The sequence below is a fragment of the Mycteria americana genome, chromosome 4 (genome assembly GCF_035582795.1).
Source record: "Mycteria americana isolate JAX WOST 10 ecotype Jacksonville Zoo and Gardens chromosome 4, USCA_MyAme_1.0, whole genome shotgun sequence".
NCBI lineage: Eukaryota > Metazoa > Chordata > Aves > Ciconiiformes > Ciconiidae > Mycteria > Mycteria americana.
In genome coordinates, this window is record NC_134368.1 from 3,979,494 (window position 1) to 3,998,527 (window position 19,034).

General features: G+C 45.3%; 1 protein-coding gene across 3 annotated transcripts in view; it reads right to left on the reverse strand.

The window, feature by feature from the left end:
* The window catches only part of PTPRA (protein tyrosine phosphatase receptor type A), a 132,461-nt gene that overhangs the window by 52,312 nt on the left and 61,115 nt on the right, over positions 1–19,034 (reverse strand). The gene's annotated exons all lie outside the window — the stretch shown is intronic.

Genomic DNA, 19,034 nt, shown 5'->3' on the forward strand with positions numbered 1-19,034 from the left:
CTTTAGCAGCTCTGGGAGGACAGGTCCCAGCCTGCTGCTTGCTCGTATACCGAGGGAGAGAAGAATGCTCCCAGGGCTTTGCATTGCTCGCTCGTGGATGTTCAAAGCTGTCTGTTAACCTCAGGCCGTATCATCCCAGCCGTTTTCAAGCAGGACTCCTCGTGTAATCATGATGGCCTCGAGTCGGTTAAAGGCAGGGCCCAGGCTATATTTACCTTGGCATCTGATTGCCAACGCTCTGCTTTCCAGAGTCCTCCTATTTCCTCCTTGAGTAATTAATAGCCTGTCGGTGGGGAGAGGAGGAATGAGGAAGTTCACTTATTGCTGTGTCTTTTGCCACTGCTGCCAAACCTTTGACCATGCCCAACAGCTGTAGTTTGTCGCAGTATCAGAAAATACAGACGTTATCAAAGAAAAGCTGAGATCCTTCTTTTTGGATGTCATGGGGACTAAGCTCCTTCCAAAAATGAGATGCAAGGTCACCCAGAAGTGCTGGAGCTAACAAATAGCCCCATGACTGGTTTATAATCCATGCCAAACGAGCCCAGTATATCAGAATAATGTTCAGAAAGGTGAAACACCTGCTATACATTATTTCAGAAGTTCCTGCTGGGGGAAAAAAGACTTCGCTCCTTGTTGCTGATGAAGAAAGCGTTAATCCCAGGCTCCGTGAACCTTCCCATCCCATGCAGCACACTGAAACACGCCGCTGGCACGAGCAGTTGTCCAACTGACCCAGTTTTTTTTTACAAACCGGGTGAATAAGGACAAAACAATCTTTATTTTCTTCGAGAAAAAATAATTCACATTAAGCAAGGTACATTTTTGGCATCGCTCTCCACACTGTACAACACACCGTCCTCTCCTGAGCTATTTATGGAAGCGCTGCAGCGAGTGTTCCTGCAAGGGGGATGGTGTTATCCGCCGTGTAAAAGCCTAAAATTACACTGCCCTACAAAGAGCTGGGATAAATTGACCCCTCTAAGCAAACGGGTTGCCAAGCTTTTATCTTCTCTTCATTGTTAACTTACACTGAAGCGGAATAATTAGACGATACGGGGCTATACGAGGCACTATTGGAAAGCTCTGCCTTAGCAACTCAATTGTATCTGTAATGCCCGCGTTGGCTATTATATATACCTACTGATTTGGAAAGCTGCTTCTGATTTCACACTCATTCGATATAGGTACATTCATGATTTTTGTCCAATTTCTGCTACCTAATATTATGGCGAAGGGAATTACTGGTGAATTTTGGATTAGGAAAGCAAAGTGACTTTAAAAAGGCTGGTGGGCGATTGCTCTGGCTGCATTTTCTTGCCCTTCATCCAGTCTAGACGTCAAAGTTTCAGTACACAGATGATTTCCGCTTCTCTGTAGAGGTTTTGCAATGGTATTAAAAAAGTGCAATGAAGGGAACAATAAGCATCAAGATGTGTCTAAAATTAGTGGTTTACAAAACAATCTAAGTTTATATCCTGAGTACAATAAAAGAAAAGAGCAAGCCGGCCAATTATTTAAAAGTTGCAGGATAAAAGGAAACCTTGGTCAAAACTGTTAATGCGCGAAAAAAATCTATCTTTATTGTGTTGCAGTTTTGATACTAACCGAAACAACTTTTACGAAATTACCACCATGCTGCTAAGAATTAGCTAAATTGAAGCAACACACTGAAATCACAGCGCCTTGCCCAAGCGATCAATGTGAGAGCAGCCCACAATTCCTTCCTTATTTTCTGCCGAGTTTTGAAGTCCAGTGTATTTGCCACTGGTTTTCCCTTTGTACACCTTCACTCCTCACACAGGAGAGTGAGAAAATGGATAGGTTGATTTCCATGGGATCTTCAGTTATATTCGCATTTTGGGTCTCAAGTGGTAACAAAGCTGCAGCTCCCAGACTGTAAGTGAATGGGTAATTTAAGAGTAAATTTTACCAAAGTTGCATTTCCATTGCTGTTATTATTATTTTTAATATAAATCTTAAACAAGGAGCAAAATTTGATACAACAGTAGTCCCAGAGAAATATTCCTCCTTGTGCCAGGGAAGATGAAAACGTCCTTTAAAATACTGGGGGAAAATAATATTTGTAAATCACTGCTGCGAGGAGGGATGCAAAACTGGCAGGGGATCGGACATTACACAGCATCCAACTTCTGCTGTCTCTCACAAGTGGGAGAATTCAGAAGGAATTAAAGTTGTCAGGGGAATTAAATAGCTCTCAAGGAGGACGGACCTTTCCTCCTGAAAAGCCATCTCCTCTTCCAAGGGAAAAAATGGATCCATCAGAAACCTGCCCTTGCACTTGTGTAAGGAGATGAACGTGCTCTGAGCGTGTCCTGCTCATGAGCATGGATCTGGAGGAGGTCTCTGCAGGCTTTTGCTTTGGAGAGGACACCAGAGATGGTCATGCCCACTATCTGTGGTTCAATTTCTCACACTTGAAACGAGGAAATATGAGCCCTATAGCATAGAATCAAATAAAGATGGACATTATAGTTCACCTGGCCTCAAAACCAGACACGTGTAAACTATGTTTACATGCACCAAAGTTTCAAAGACAAATATAACCATGAAGTCAGCAACTGCAGAGAGCTACCGATACTCTTCAGAGATGTAATGAGTAATCTTTCTTCTGCTGGGGATAAAATACAAGGTTTCCTTGTACAGGTTTTCCACATGAGCCCTGCTGGGCTTAGGCTGAACGCCCAAACCCAGCATCCTACTGCTTGACCGCACCGCAGGCTCAAGCTACTTAAGTTGCTCCTTTATCCGATGCTCTACAGTCATCATCTTCCCTGCTCCAACCTTCACATTTAGCACTAAACCAAACTTTAATCCATCTTCTTCCTAAATGCTGTGCGCAGCCCCCCTGTCCCATCTTTTCCCTCCTCCCAGGTCCTACAACCATCTCCTCCATCATGAAATTTCTAGCTTGGCAGAAAAGCCACCCTTCCTAGCCAAGAAACTGTTCTCGGATCTCTCCATTCCTCCTCGGAGATTCATACCAAGTCATATATCCTTGCTTTTCTTCCCATCAACAGAAACAGCAATCACCTTGGTAGATAAATAAGGCTGGTGGTAGACCACTTGCGACCTTTAAGCCATGATTCAGCCACAACACATCAAGAGTTATTAGCCACTTAATTTAGCGTTACGAGCAGGTCAAATCCTAACATGCTTCAAAAGGTTATCCTAACACCAACTTGCACAGACAACCAAGGTTAGAAGAGAAGGGAAATAAAACGTTCATGGCCAGCTATGTTCTGACCCATTCTCAGAGCTCTGTACCATGGAGCAAATAGGAAACAGGATTTCTTGTGGGTGAAAGCAAAGAAAAAACTATTCAAATCTCAGTGAAACGGTATTCAGTTACTAAGCTCCGGAGCTGACACCCTACTGACACGAGACGGTTTTGGGTGATGCCTCAACTGTGGCTTCAGGAGAGCTGAAGAGCAATCATCGCTAAGATGGTTACACCCTTCTACATCCAGAAATAGTCAGAGCAGGGGCTAAAAAGTCCTTTTTAATTGAAAGTATGTTGGAGCAACAGAATCACAGCCCAGAAAAACATTAACCCTGTAACAAACGACCAAGCCCTAACACCACCAGACTCCTCACTGCACCCAGCAACAGTCCACCTCCCTTCCCCACCTCTCAGCAGAAGGAAATGAAAACCATATGAACTGGACAGGGAAGAGATCGATTAGATCATCTTGTCCTACCCACCACGCAGCAAAAGATTATTCCCTACAAGAAACTTCCCAAATTACCCCATTCAGTCTCACTTATAAATGTCCAAATTGATGGACTTTCCACCTCTTCTCTTGGGATATTATTTCTCCCCGCAGCCTAAAACATCTCACTGTCAGGAAGCTTTTCGTATCAGGACTTTTCCTTTTGAAAATGTCTTCATTTCAATTTGCAGTCCCTCTCTCTCCCCTGCATATCTGCATTTATGAACTACCCTAATTAAACAGATTAATACCAAAAAGGAATTACAATTTAGGAATAAATTAGTTTATTTTCCTTTTATCCTCTACGAAAAAGCCCAACATGTTAAAGAAAGTCTGAGTGTCTCTGAAATCTTCCATTTTTAAATTGGTCCCACTGCTCATAATTACACTTCCCCTCTATCCATACAAGTTCCTTTGCTTTTCTTTCCCCCTCCCTCCTTTTTTGGGGAGGAGGGAAGGCAGGCAGAGAAAAAAATGAGAAAGGGTGGGACAAGGGGAGAGAGGAGAGGGACCCATCCCATCAGACCAGTCTAATTGTTTGCAAGACTCCCCAGGCGTATGAAAATGCAGGTTACGATACCAGCTTTGCCTGATGAATATTCCTAACTCCATTTCAGACGCAGGTTCTGGGTATATCCAGCAATTGGCTTTTCTGCAGCGGGCAATAGCTTCCACGTCACATAAATACCACGGAAGAAAAAGGCTGACTTCCGGCCAAATTGCGGGCAGCAGCTTGGAAATAGAAGGACCAAGGTCTGAAATGCTGCTCCAAAAAACCATTGTTTTTTCACAAAAATCGGAACAGTTGCAAGAGACAAACGAACCCCCCAATATCCATCAGGCTGGTGGTTATGGCATATACTGGTAAGGGGTGTCACAAACACAATAGCTTCGACTGAAAATATCCTAAAGAAAGCCTCGATAGGAAAAGTCCACTCCAATCTGCCCATGCCTTTCCCCAGCTATTTTCAATACAGAATTTTACACCCAGATCCACCTGTCTGATGGCCTGCTGTTGGTACTACCTATTCTAAGTTATTCAAAAAGATGGTTATTTTGGGCTTAATCATAATGGAAATTCTCACACTTTGACAAATAAGCCCCCATTCGATCTAAGAGCCGTCCTGCTACTTCAGGGTCCTGCCTCCGAGTTGTCCAACTAACACAAAAAGGAAAGTAAATGACAATTAATACTCGATACTTTCTCAGCCTACGCTTTTAAGGTTTCTTTTCATTACCAACTTGAAGTTAAATGCAAGTTCTCTATTTCCAGGTAAGGCTGGAAAGCATATAAAGGAAGTTATGCAGAAAGATGACAGCAAATAGTTGGAACTGCCCTCTTGGGTTTACCTACACGACTGGACATGGTTTGATGTGCTAACGTTTGGATGTTAACAGGCAATGGCCTCTCTTTTAGAGGTTATGCATTCAGCCCGGCCATATTACAAGTAATTAAAGGCTGTTCCCATCACACAAGTGTTCCCGCTGCCTCCATTATCATTGCGGCTGGTGTCCAGCTCAGCTCAACTTCAAGTTACAAAGGTCTACGCTCAAGTTCAAGAGTTTTGCTGGCTGGCTGTCTTCATTCTTTCTTATTTAAAGCATTTAACCACGTGCTTAAGCCCTTTTAGTGTTTCAAATACAAATACCTTGCTATACGAGGGTCTGAAAGCCAAAGGCAGCGTTTTTGGTGGGAGGGCTGCTCCAGGTAGGAAGCCCCGTCGAGAGGGATGGGAGGGAAGCTCGCACTGCAGAGGGACTATCTGCTTGCATTAGCAGCAAAGTTTATTTCCCACCCTTGTACAGCATGGTCTAATATTTAAAAATATTCAGCTGACTTCAGTGTGTCCACATCTCCCATGCCCTTTATTTTTCTGACGGCTTCTCCTGGACGGGAAGTATGGGAACATCCAAATTGCAGCGACCGAGCAAAGAGCCAGGAACCACTGGAGTCGCTGGTCTGGGGCCAGCTTTGGCTTTTTTGTTTAAAATGCAACTTAGAGAGAGCTATAAGAATAAATACGTATTCTAAATGCTCTAACACTTATTAGAGGTCTAAAAGAAAGCAGTCTTGGAAATAGGAAATGCAAATCCGAAGGGAAAGCCGGAGCACAAGCAGGCAGCCTGCCCTTCCTTCGCTGCACGTCTCCCTTTCTTGGCTGCGAGGCGCAGCAAGGAAGTGATTATAAAGCATTTATTTGCAAAATCACAGCCAATAAATCCAATAGCAACAATACCCTCCCTCGCATCGCTTGTTCCTTGGTGGGGGGGAATGAAGGAGAGGCGTAGGTCCAACAAGCAGGCAGGTGCACGGCAGCAGCTCCCCTTTCCAAAGCTTTTTGTGAAGTGTTCAAACCCATAAGGTGCAATATTCATCCAGGCTGTCCCCTAGCTCTGCGCACGCCGTTTATGAAGCCCTAGAAAATAAAAAGCCCTAGAAAGGCTATGAAGGTTGTGATATGAAAACCTCTGAAAAGGTTAAAAAAACAGGACTGGGGCTGTCGAATGAGGAAATGAGTAAGGCAGAGCATTAGAGAAAATAAACTGGTACAGAAAAAGCCATCTAATTCTCCTCCCCTTTCCTGGATACAAATACCATCACAAGAAAACCATAGGAAGCAAATCTGACTGCTTTGAAAATCATTGAGGTCAAAAGCATGACAGAAGAAAGGAAAAAGGATTAAACAAAGGGATGATATAATCTACCCAGCTATAATTCAAACCTTCGAGGTATAAATAGCTACACTACGGGGCTCAAGTCAACCAGTAATTTACAGCGCAACCAGGAGGGGGGGAGGCAGATACCCATCCCCACAAGCAGATTAATCCTTAATCACTCATTTTTGCATTTCTGACACCTTCCTTTGAAGTACTAAAGCTGGTAGCACCTCACAAAAGGCATTGGCGAGCCTGAAAATTGCAGAGATGGGCCTTGCTGCTGCTTGTTCAGGGCTGCGACAGCCCGTGCACAGTCCCAGATGCTTTGGTGGATCTTCTGTGCAAAGAAAAAAGGAGATGGCTCTAATCCATAGCGACAAGAGGCCATCAAAGCTCAGTACTTGCCATTTTGACAGAAAGGGAAGCAGGACTTGGATGATGGCTCATGTTTCACAATGTTTTCACAAGACCTTAATTGCAGATAAATACTTACTGGGATATTCAAATACTTCTGAGCACTTAAATCACTTCAGCAGCTCTGTAAATCACTCTAGAAATACTCTGTAAGGACAGCATGGACGATACCGAGATAAGAGGAGCAGGATCATCAGGATCGTCAGCTGGTGGAGATGGTGGCTTTCACAGCGGGTCACCCAACCGCTCACCTGGTTTTCTGTCCTTCGTGCTCGACTCATCTTGATTCACGTGAGGAAGGTGATGACAGTGATGGAAACGTAACTGTATGGGTGTTTCTTCAGTCCCTGCATACACCCCCTCCTCTGTTACATTCATTTTGAGGGGAGAAATTGCTTCATTCTTCACCACATTGCTAACTTCTGCACATCCCTGGATGCAGGGGGAACGGCTGCGTGGTTGGTGCTTTCCTACTCACACCGGCTGCGTCCAGACATCCCTCGCACATCGTCACGTGTCCAACAGGTTAATCAACCACCAGCACCCTGCCCCTGCTAACGCGGGTCCTCATTGCATCCCAGCCTATTTAAATCGAACAGAAATAATCCCTGGCATTTTTTGACTGATGAGATACAGCATCCAATCTTTCACTGTACAAGATCAAAATTACTATCCGGTAACATGTCAGACTTTGTTTAGCCAACAATATTCTTCAGACACCATCTGATCAGTCACTAACCTCTCGATGGCACCCAACCTCTGCTACACAATACCTTGCTCATTGCTTTTGGGGAGCATCCAGCTTGGTCCCACCATCAGCAGGTTGAGGGAGGTGATTCTGCTCCTCTGCTCCGCTCTGGTGAGACCCCCCCTGCAGTACTGCGTCCAGATCTGGGGTCCTCAGCACAGGAAAGACATGGACCTGTTGGAGCGGGTCCAGAGGAGGGACACGAAGATGATCAGAGGGCTGGAACACCTCTGCTATCAAGAAAGGCTGAGAGAGTTGGGGTTGTTCAGCCTGGAGAAGAGAAGGCTCCGGGCAGACCTTATTGCGGCCTTTCAGTACTTAACGGGGGCTTGTAAGAAAGATGGGGACAGACTGTTTAGCAGGGCCTGTTGCGATAGGACAAGGGGTAAAGGTTTTAAACTAAAAGAGGGGAGATTCAGACTAGATATAAGGAAGAATTTTTACGATGAGGGTGGTGAAACCCTGGAGCAGGTTGCCCAGAGAGGTGGTAGATGCCCCATCCCTGGAACCATTCAAGGTCAGGTTGGACGGGGCTCTGAGCAACCTGACCTTGTTGAAGATGTTCCTGCTCATTGCAGGGGGTTGGACTAGATGACCTTTAAAGGTCCCTTCCAACCCAAACCATTCTGTGATTCTACGATTCTATGATCAGGTGTGGCCGCTTTGTGCCCCCGGTGGGTTATTTCATGAAGATATCCCTCTGGAAACCGTACTCTGGAATGAGTGTGCAGCTAGCGGGAAGAAACACTTCTCGACAATGCATACTTTCCTACCGAAACAGAAGCAGCATCTTTAAACACAAACAACTTTTAGCTTACAGCATGGCAGTCCTTAGGCAGGAGATTCGAGCTAACCTCTTCAACGAGCTTTAACTAGTGAAGTCACGCAGGGAAGAATTTCTCAAAGACAGAGTGTTGTTTTCTGCATACCAGCAGCCATGTGCTCTGGTCGGATTAAATGCTGTGTAGGCTGGTGAGAAAAAATAACTTTGTTCCTCCCCAAAAACAGAAGTTGGACAATTCACATCAAAACTGGTTTAGTCGCAACATAAAAGTCACCAATACGAATGCTTAAAAAGTAGCACGTTTTACCAAATACAGATGTTAAAGCGTGATTAGAAAAAAAATTAAAACTTGTGGTATGAAATCCTCCAAATATATGTTAAAAAAATTGTGTAACAGAAAATTCTTCCATGTTTTTGCTCCCAAGAATAAAGACCATGGTAGATCATGGGGGTCGGTCTCTTCTCCCAGGTAACAAGTGATAGGACAAGAGGAAATGGCCTCAAGTTGCGCCAGGGGAGGTTTAGACTGGATATTAGGAAATTTTACTTCACTGAAAGGGTTATCAAGCATTGGAACAGGCTGCCCAGGGAAGTGGTGGAGTCCCCATCCCTGGAGGTATTTAAAGGACGTTTGGATGAGGTGCTTAGGGACATGGTTTAGTGGTGGGCTTGGCAGTGTTAGGTTTACAGTTGGACTCGATGATCTTAAAGGTCTTTTCCAACCTATAGGATTCTGTGATTCTGTGATTCTGTGATCAGCAGCTGAAAGGGTCTGAAAGTCATCTTGCTGTGAGCCTTGCACTTCCCAGTTACCAGCCTGTCCCGTGCCGTGCATGTCCCTGGTACGTGAAGACAGACACAGCCGGTGACCTTGTCTCTTGTGGGCAGTGACCATGGCTCCCTGTCACCCTCACACAGACAATTACTGTTCATAGTCTGTTACCCACCATGAACGTCTGAAAGCTCTGTTTGGCTCTCATCAAGGAAATGGGCTGGGACAACAGTTGGATGGAAGGGAGCGTGTAAGTGTTAAAAATCCCAGTTAGTTTAAGATTAAACAGTTTCAAGTATATTCAGAATGTGAAGTAAAGAATCTGATTTAAAGAAATCATAATCACCAACATTTAGGCATAAATCGACCCACACCCTTCAGCAAGTCATTTTTAGGAGCTCTGACTTTTTAATTAAAAGCAGATTCACGGCAAAGGGGAATTCACGTTGACGTCGGGTTTTGCAGATACCTATCGAAGCCAGATGGAGCCACCCCTGCCGCTCTCGCTCCGACACAGCACTAAGGCCACATTTCCGTTTTCCAGAAGTCAGTTTGCTTTCTCTCCCGTAGAAAGGCTTTTGCCTTGGTTACTTTTGCTTTCTGTTTAGCTTGCACAGCAGATATTTTGCACTTGGGATGAGCTCAGAGTGAAGAAAGTACCAATGCCTAAGGAAAAGTGCTTGGTTTTCTTTCCCAATCTCTTAATAAAAATAGGTGTATGGACGAAATAATTCAATGGGAGATGCTGAAAAGCAGAGGGCAGGTTTTAAAAGGTACTTTTCCTTTTAAAAGGAAAAGTCTGGCTCACAGTGAAGAGAAGCAGTAAACCAGTTCACGACATTTCTTCCCTTCTGTGACTGAGAAAAGTTTATTAAAATTATGATTGCTGCATAAGAAAATAAAGTCATTTCATTACAAGCAAGACATGAACCACTGAGGAAGAGCTTCTCCTCCTGCCAACGCTCAAAATACAGGGCTGCTTTCCTTAGATGATAAAGCAGCGATGCTCAAAGCACAGTATGTGGACGAAAGGCGATCCTGAGCATCCCAGGGACGATCTGCATCACATCACCTTAACGGCATCTTCAATTAAGCACTTGGTAAAGATGAATCATCATCTGCAGCAAGCTGACAGCCACTCAAAAAGCAAAGAAACAGCTACTTTAAAAACAATGAAAACTCTTTAACATCTGCCTGAGGGATGAAAAAAACTAGTGTCTAGCAGATATTATCTTTTTTTATTAAAGGGCAAATAAAATTGAACCAGGGAGTATATGTTTTAAAGCAGTTAATGCAGAGGAGAAAAGTGGGTTGCCATCCAAAATCTCACTAAAACATCTTCCCAAATGATACATTTCAGGCCCTGCTCAACGCACATAAAAATATAGAAATAGCTATTAAATAGGTTTCGATTGAGCCTCTGGCTGCTGCTCAGGAAAAGGACTTAACAGATTCTCCTCTGAAGCAAAACAGCATAACTGGGGAAGCAGCCACCAAGAAAAGGAGGAAGCATCCCTCAGCAAAGCTGATCTTCCACTGAGCAACTGGCTCAAAACCAGTGGTATACTGGGCTTCCCAGTTTGCTTTTGTGCCTGTGGATACCTGTTAGCGTCCCCACCATAACAGCTGAGGGTAGCTTCAATGCTGCTGGCGGCACCCGAGCCAAGCCGGGCGCAGCGGGAGCTGGGGTGCCTCGCCGCAACCCAACGGGCCGGGCTGGCAGCTGAAGAGCAGAGAATTCGTTTCCTGCGACCGCTCATTTGGGGAAACAGATTTTCATTATGTATAACGTACGTCTGAGCTCTCAGACAGCAGACCTGAGCCTCTGACAGCTCTGGTAGGAGGCAGAGCAGCGCCAGCAGCATGGGTGCCGAGACCTTCTTGCAGCCCAGCACGGGCGCTGCAGGACCAGGGCTCTGCTGTTCTTCAACAGCAGTATTTTAAAAAGTGGTGACAAGCCAGTGAGGTGGCCTGACACGCACGGTTAGTGCCCCTGCAGCTGAAGGCGGTGATCCATTGCGATTGCAGTTGCAGACTGGTTTTTTGACTGTAACTGGTGCCTTTAAGGGGACACCTGGTCTAGCAATGGGAGGAGAGCGCGCAAGCAGAATCCCTGTCCTCTCTCAGTGGCTCAGGCTGCACGTTCATTCAAAGATGCAGACTTGGAAGAAAACATCCAGGCAATGCCACCACTCCCGACGCAGCCCTCTCCGAGGACCCTCAGGTGCCAGAGCCATTTCCTGACTTGCACGTCCTGGCTTGGGGAAGCATTGAAGGGCAGAGTTCCAACCCTTCCAGATAATTTGCTTTTTGCTCGGATTTAACTCTTTCCCTCCAGATGCTTCAAGCTGACACTGCTCTTGATCATGACATCCCACCATATGCCCTACCACATCTATAGCTTAGTGTTCCTCTTTGGGGTGAAGGAAGCGAGTAGCCAGGCATCCCAACAAGCGCCTGCTCAACACCCATCACTTCTTCCTCCTGCACACCTCTGAACACACCTCTCCGACTCTTCTTGCACGGATTAAAATGCAACAACACAACGTGCATCCTGACCAACTCCTCTCCTGAACAACCCAACCCAGCTTCAACAGTTACTCGAGTCATCTTTCTGCTGCCTAATCTCTAGAGTCGTTTCCCTCTCCTCCTGCAGAGCTCTCACGTCCCCTCGACTTCTTTCTCTGCAAGGAGGAACGTTGCACACAGTAACACGCAAAAACTAAACCCAAATGGACTGTAGCTGCAGAGACCTTCCTGCTCGGTCACACCTGTACCTCAGAAGCTCAGATGTCAGTTTAGATGCCATAATATCCACTCACTGGGGGGGACAGCAGCATTTAATCCTCAAAACTAGTTTGTCTCAAATACAAAGCTTTTTGCAAAATCTAAGGCACCGGTTTCCTCGGCAGCGTGATCTGCTTCACACGATCTTGTCGACTTCTCCAACCCCCTGTACAAGACTGGAAGCAGTCCACATTAATGTTTTGGTTTTGTTTTTTTTTTAATTTTTTTTTTAAGGTTGAATTGATAAGCTACAAACTTCCTCTAGAACTACAGCAGTTTGACCTTATGCTTCCTCAAAGCTCAGACCAAGGTAAGACCTGAGGTTGCCAAGAACATCTGCTGAGCGAGGTGCAGTCAAGCCAGCACACTGTACCAGCAAGGCACCTTGCAGCGGGGAAAGGAAAGAGCCTTGCAAAAGTAAAACACAGCTTTATTGTAGCATAAATTCCATCTATATTTGAAACATATTACTTTAGAGAGCTTTTTCCCTCCCTCCAGCTCTTCAAAGAGCTCCTCGACCTTGCTGAATTGCTCATCAAGGCACATGCACCACATCAAATGGAAGCAGAACCTGGCCAAGCTGCAACGTTTGCTCACACACAGCCCCCATCCCCACAAATGCTCTCTGCAGCAGCAAAATCCTCTGGATTACAGCATTCGTTTCCCCAAATATCGTACGCTTCACCGGGTACACCACCCTCCTCCTGCACTACACCAGAGCCAACTCATACACTGGGCAGAAGCACGTGGGTAACAGAGAGGACGGGCAAGAAAGGGAATGTGTCCTACAAAACACATCAACGCATTGATAGGTACCTATAAAATGCATTCAAAAAGCAAGTTAGGGAATTAAATTCCCTGTCATTGAGCAACAGTCAACCAGAAGCTAGTTCCCCTCTAAAACTGCCCTCCTCCTTGGTCCCCAGATAACCCCTCCGCGTTCCACAAGAAGTAATTTACCTCCTTCCTCAGCGAGCACATCCCTCGGCTCCGCGGGTACCGACTGTCCTCTCTCTCTCAGTCAAAGTGTTATTATATTTGGATGAAGCTCAGAGCAACTGGCTGAGTTTGTAAGACCGATAATGCATTTTGTCTCAGAACTGGAGGATTTACGCATCAAAAGCTTGTCTGCTTCTCCCCAACTGCAGCAGTTTACCTGCTACCAGATATTGCTCCCCAGAAAACATGTCTACCTTAGACCATCATGGGTAAAGCATCACAGCACTTGTAAATACGCCGCTCTCCCAGAGAATAATTCATTATTCCGGTCTGCCTTATCCCTCCATGTACATCCACATACGACCCACCCCCCCCCAAATATCTGCTTGCCCTTAAAATGACTCCGTGTGAAAAGGGAACAGGTCCCTGAGCAAGCACCAGCGGTTCCTCACCGCAAGCAGAACGTACACGTGTATAATACAAGTATGACAAATTCTTCTAACCACCGACTGGGACTGCGAGAGGTCCACACATCGCTTGCCGAATTCCCGTAGCATATGTAATTCTTTTTTTCTTCTTTTTAATCACTGCATAAGCCAGAGAAGATTTAGACAGCAATATTAAAGGAAAAGTCATTGGTCAAGGGAGAGAGGAAAATACCGGTGACGGTGCCAGCCCGAGGAGAGGGGATTTCCATGCTTTGCTCTTGGAAGGACCTGATAGGATGGATATATTTGTTTTAGCTTTCAGCAGGGAACTTCAAGGATTTGGCCTACAAAACGCTTAAATACCATCACAAGAATTGAGTTTGGGAAAAGGAGAGATGAGAAGTTAGCAGTGTTAGCAACTGCCGACCTGCCTGACCACATCGCTGATCTGCATCTGGCTGACCGAATGTATTCCAGAAACGTGGATGTGCTTTATAGACACATGGTAAGGTCTTGGGGCAAGAAACCTTTTTGGTGCAATTCCAGAATTTCACAGCTTTTGGTTTGTATCAGCTGGGACCAGATGTTCTCTCCTCCAGCCCCTCCACCTTCAGTGTCCTCTATATTTGGTACTGTGAAAAAATGGCCAGAAAGGCACCCCAAATCTGTCACTAAAGCCGTTGCACTCGTGTCTTTACCAACAAACATAAAGCATGGCCGATTAAATTTCCTCCCCTTGTCTTATTTAATGGGCATTTCTGCCATCAGGTCTACCCAAGGTTTTGAATAACCTCTGCAGTGGCTGCTGATGGAAGCCTCCTGTGCTACTGGGAGGCCACTGCCACCCAAAGTTGGGGTTGCAGACCTTTCATCTGTTCTTCTTCTTTCTTTGCTTTCCACCATCAGATAGCAGAGATCTTCTCTGTTAACGTTCTCTCCAGAAACACTGAGGAGGGGGGGGATGAAAAGCTGACATCAGCATAAAGGATGCCCTGGAAAAGCAGGAATGGGCACCACCGATTGAAAACAAAGGCGACCCCACGCCACCCCATCCTTCAGAGGCACCTCCCAGCTCCCAGCGATGACGAAGGATCCTGAACATCGTCCCTCCTGCATCTTCACTTCCTCAACTTGTCATCTCCTCTGATTGTTCCGACCAGCAGTACATAAACTCTCCAGCGGCGAGGAACTGGCCTTCACATCTGTTACACACCAGTGATCAACCAGAGCAAGGCAGGTTTGGCTGGAGCTAGTAAGCATTACTTGCTCAGAAGGAGATCCGTTTTGAGCTCTAAAAATAGTCATTTAAATTGCCTAATATGTTATCTGCCCAATTTGAAGGATCTATTCTTTCGAAGGAGATGTGGATCGCCTCAATCCTTTCATGGGACCAAATACGATGAAAGCAGAGAAATGTCTGAAGCCATCAACATGAAAAAAATTGTTCCTATAGATTCAGGTCCACCAGCATTAGCAGTAACTGTGTTTAGCTGTAATTAGCAACGCTTGATCTCAGTGGAGACGTGATGTTGAGAAAGCCCTAAAAATTTAGCAAGCAAACACCACTGAAAACATGAACCCAGGGTGAAGACTGCAGCTGCAGCCCTCCTGAAAGCTGAAGCTGTGGTTGCTACACCCTGCAGAACAAGGGCTGGCAACGTACTTTTGAGGCGACCACCAATTTGGTGCAGTTTCCCGTCTGACTCAGGTGACAGGTACAGCAGTTGCTGGTATCAGTTTTTCAAGACCGAATTTCAATAAAAATCACATGTCTCAGAAGGACGCAAGAGCAATCGATGTCGGTGCACTGATAGTTACGCCGAATTAACATAAAAATGAGGCCTTCCTAAACACCTGCAAGAGGAAACCTGTTTGCAGAACAAGCTACTGAAAAAAAATTACTATTCAGGGAGGTAGGTGTCAGAAATAAGATGGAGGGTGGATGTGTTTATTTATACTCAGCAGCTCCAGGTACGGATTGCAGGTCCCGACATGCTGCCTGGTGTGGTTTCTGTAAGCAGTTGTCTCCTTCACATCCCCAGCCCTCAGTCAGCTTCAACAGCGAACGCTGGAGGTGTGTGTTTAGTACTGATGGTTTGTGAAACGGTTCATACAAATCCCATGGTATTTTTAGCACGCAGCAGGCCAGGCGGTCAGTTCACATCGGTGACATCAAATTCAGTGTAGAAGTTTGAAGCTTCATAGGAAAGAGGTGGGGAGAAGTGCCTATGGGACTTAGGAGCACCAGTAATTTGTGATTGGTCTCAGGGCAACCCCTGCGTTTCCAAAAAGCCCTCTAAGGCTCAGCTTGCACATCAACAAATGCCAAAATTTGACAGCAATCTTTAAAGGTTTGAGAAGGACTATAGCTTTGACCAAAACTAAAGGGGCAAATCTTCCAAGTGGGGGCAAAAGCACTTCTCGGTTTGGCCACTATCCAATGCAAAAGCCACCAGGGTGAACTGCAGGACTGGGATGGGTCCCGATCTGTCTCCTCCTCTTTGCTTCTCCTGGAGTTTGCTCACACCTGTGTGTACTCAGTGAGAAGATCAAGCTACAGCAGCAATGCACTTTTCTGAAGAACAATCCTCCAGAAAGAGGCTGCAGGATCCGACCGCCGTGACAGCCGGGGCCTCTGTGCAGCCTCCCCTGCCTGTGCTGGAGGAGACGGAGCCGCGCGGCAGCAGCAGCACTCCGATGACAAATTAAATTTCAAGTTAATACGGGAATGCATACCAGAGGAACGAGCCAACCACAATTACTGACTCTTATCTCGCAGGAAAGATCTTTCAGTTATTGTGGGTAGAGCCGAAAACATCAGCTCGGTGATCGGCACTGCTGGAACGGGTGAGAAGAAAACCACATGTGTTGAGCTCTTTGCAAATCCACAGGGCACGTCAGCTTGACTCCTACCTCCCAAAAGATGTTGGCAACGCAGCTGGGAAAGGCACAGGGAAGGATACGGATGGTCCGAAGGTAGCAAATGGCTTTGGATGGACTTTGTTGAAACAAGATATGCGGTTTTAGTACTCACCCTCTCAACAAAACACAGCACTCGGCACTGCACTGGTATCGATATGACTGTCACCTCCATGCCTGGGTGGTTTTCTGCCCTTGAGTAACTCGCTGTAAGCCTGTACTTACCTCCGACCGTACGCACAACCGTAACATGCTCGGAAAACCCACTGGTGCCAGGACACACATACAGCCTGAATGGTATCTGCATCAGCTGGCAATTATCAATCAGGGTATCTGGCAATGTTCTCCATACTCAAGTACAGGTGTCTCAACACAACGCCATGTCTCCATCTCATGATACACCTCGCTCCTACTGCTTTCAACATACACCGGCACTCTTCCCAACCCAGGACCGTTCCCACGAATGGTGGGACCACTGATGCCCCACCAGTCTCATCGCTCACACCTGCACCTGATGCTCTGGGGATTTATTTCCGTAAACGAAGAAATTCTCCTCCTTGTTTTCCCTTATCAAAGACAATTTTTGAGAAAATGAGTACGTTACACAAAGTATTTTAGATGAACATCCCAACATGTTTACCTTAACCCTTTCTACTGTCTACAAAAAGAAAATAAAGGATTACAAGCAAATTATTTAATGCCATGAGGTTTAGTAAAATTTTAAGTGAGGATGACAGCTTTAGCTTCCACGTAGAATTTTGACTAAAATAAAAAGCCTGCCTTTCTATGTGAAACCTGGTTTTAAGTCACCCAAACTTCAAGTGATTCTTTCATCGCTCTTCCTATTCCTATGAGACGTTGTAATTTTAAATATTGGATAATTTGAGTCTGCAGCTTGAAGGTTTCTTCAGAACGTCAGCTTCTCGCTTTTTGTAGACAGACTGATGACACTGTAGCTAATTTGCTTAATTAGCGATTTACAGAAAGATCTCTCTATGAGAAAGTGAAACCCTTCAAATGAAATGCTTTAAGTGCAGAATCAAGAGACCATCCGTAACGACGGTTTACTCCCATCTTCTACGTATTTTTGGGCCACGCTATTTCTATCAGCAGCTCCTGCAATCGATGGCATTATACTTCCCAAATACAAAACTGGACTCTGCAAGAGGCCAAGCATAATTGTCCCAAGTTTCTCCTAACAGGAGGGCGTTGCTGTTTAAAAAAGTGCGCTGGGATGAGAAGGAAAGAAGTCAGCACATAAAATAAGCACACACATCCAGATGCCATCATACAGCCCACAAGGAGTTTTCCCCTTGATTTCAGCAGCTTTGTTTCTATTATTCCATCTCTCCTTCCCCCAAGCACTTGGCTTTTGCTAACTGCTGCATCCCAGCACACAAATCCTTCTTCTAATGGGTGCTCTGGTACCGTGGAGCACAGGGAGAAGGCTCGCACAGATGTTCATTTTGTAAGGAACAATAATTCATGCAAATCCCTGCTCCAAGCAAATTCCACAGTAGTGCATCTTATCGCAAGCCAAACAAAAAGTACAAATACATTTAAGAACCGTAAACCTGTATTAAAAGAATTTGCTCTAGTTACAGCTTGAATTTCCCCCTCTTCCCCCAACAACTCAGCCAGTAAACTATCCATCGACACTAAACACCAACCAAACCACTAATTCCACCCGTGCTAATAAGAAGTGTAAACCCCAACTGCAATATAAAGCAAAGCCCGTGTTAAAGTACGACAGACATAACACACCCCACGTTCACCCACGATACTTTCTTACACGTTTACAGTCCATATAAATGCAAGAACAAAATCCTGTCCGTGATGTTGGTCTCACCAAACATCTCACTGGGCTCCAAAGCAGAGCATCCAACTTTGCTGTATTTTGGGTAATTGCAGATTGCAGAGGTTTGATACTTTGGTGGGAACTCAGAGACAGCTCTACCACCTTTTCAAGCTTGTAAATTGAAACGTTATGAGGGTGTAGAGCAAAGCCTGGAAATGCGTAGGGTCCTCTTGCCTGAGTCAAGTCAAGATGGCTTTTCGAGTTTTTTTTGACTGCAAGGGGAAAGGTCGATTCACATTTAGGAGCCTATACAGTGAGTACGGTGAAGACCCTCTTTCCTACCGCAACAGAAGGCAAAGACCAGCAGTGACCATTGCACCACCCTGATGATGCTTCTGAGCACAACAGCCATGGCAGAAATGACCCAGCAAGACAAGAATCCAAATACTAAAGTATCATAAAAACTACTTATAAATCCATTTAACTCCGCACACATTTGTATTTTCTGTTCCAAGTTTGTCCAACAGTTTAGTGCTTTTAAAATCAGGGATTTTCCTCTGTTTCATTAATCAATAATTGAGTACTCTCTTGCCACATTTGGAGACAGACCAGCTTTCCACAGAAGCTCAAGATGATGAAAATAAACTAATAAAATATATTTTTAGGGGTTTTTTTTTTTTTTGAGAAGGCAAGTTAGAACCTGAATTCCAACTCAACCACTACGTTTCAGCAGAACAAAAAAACCCCTGTGCTGAGTGCTCTCAAATAAGAGTCGTGCCCCTTCCAGCTCTGCACCAACAGAGACCTTATTATCCTTTGGAGGAGGAAGTCAGATTTTTTCCACTTAGTTATGTTCCCAGGTAGTTCTTAAATAAGATTTCCCTTCCCCCTGTGTTTAAAGGGATACTTTAACAGAACAAGTTAATGCCTTGGCCATGTGCTGCTCCATACTGCCATCGTTGTGTACTGAACCCTAAAATAGAGCGATGACCGGCCGGCCACTGGCGAACGCGATTTTATTTCAAGGAGAGGACAAATGCCAAGATGCCAAAA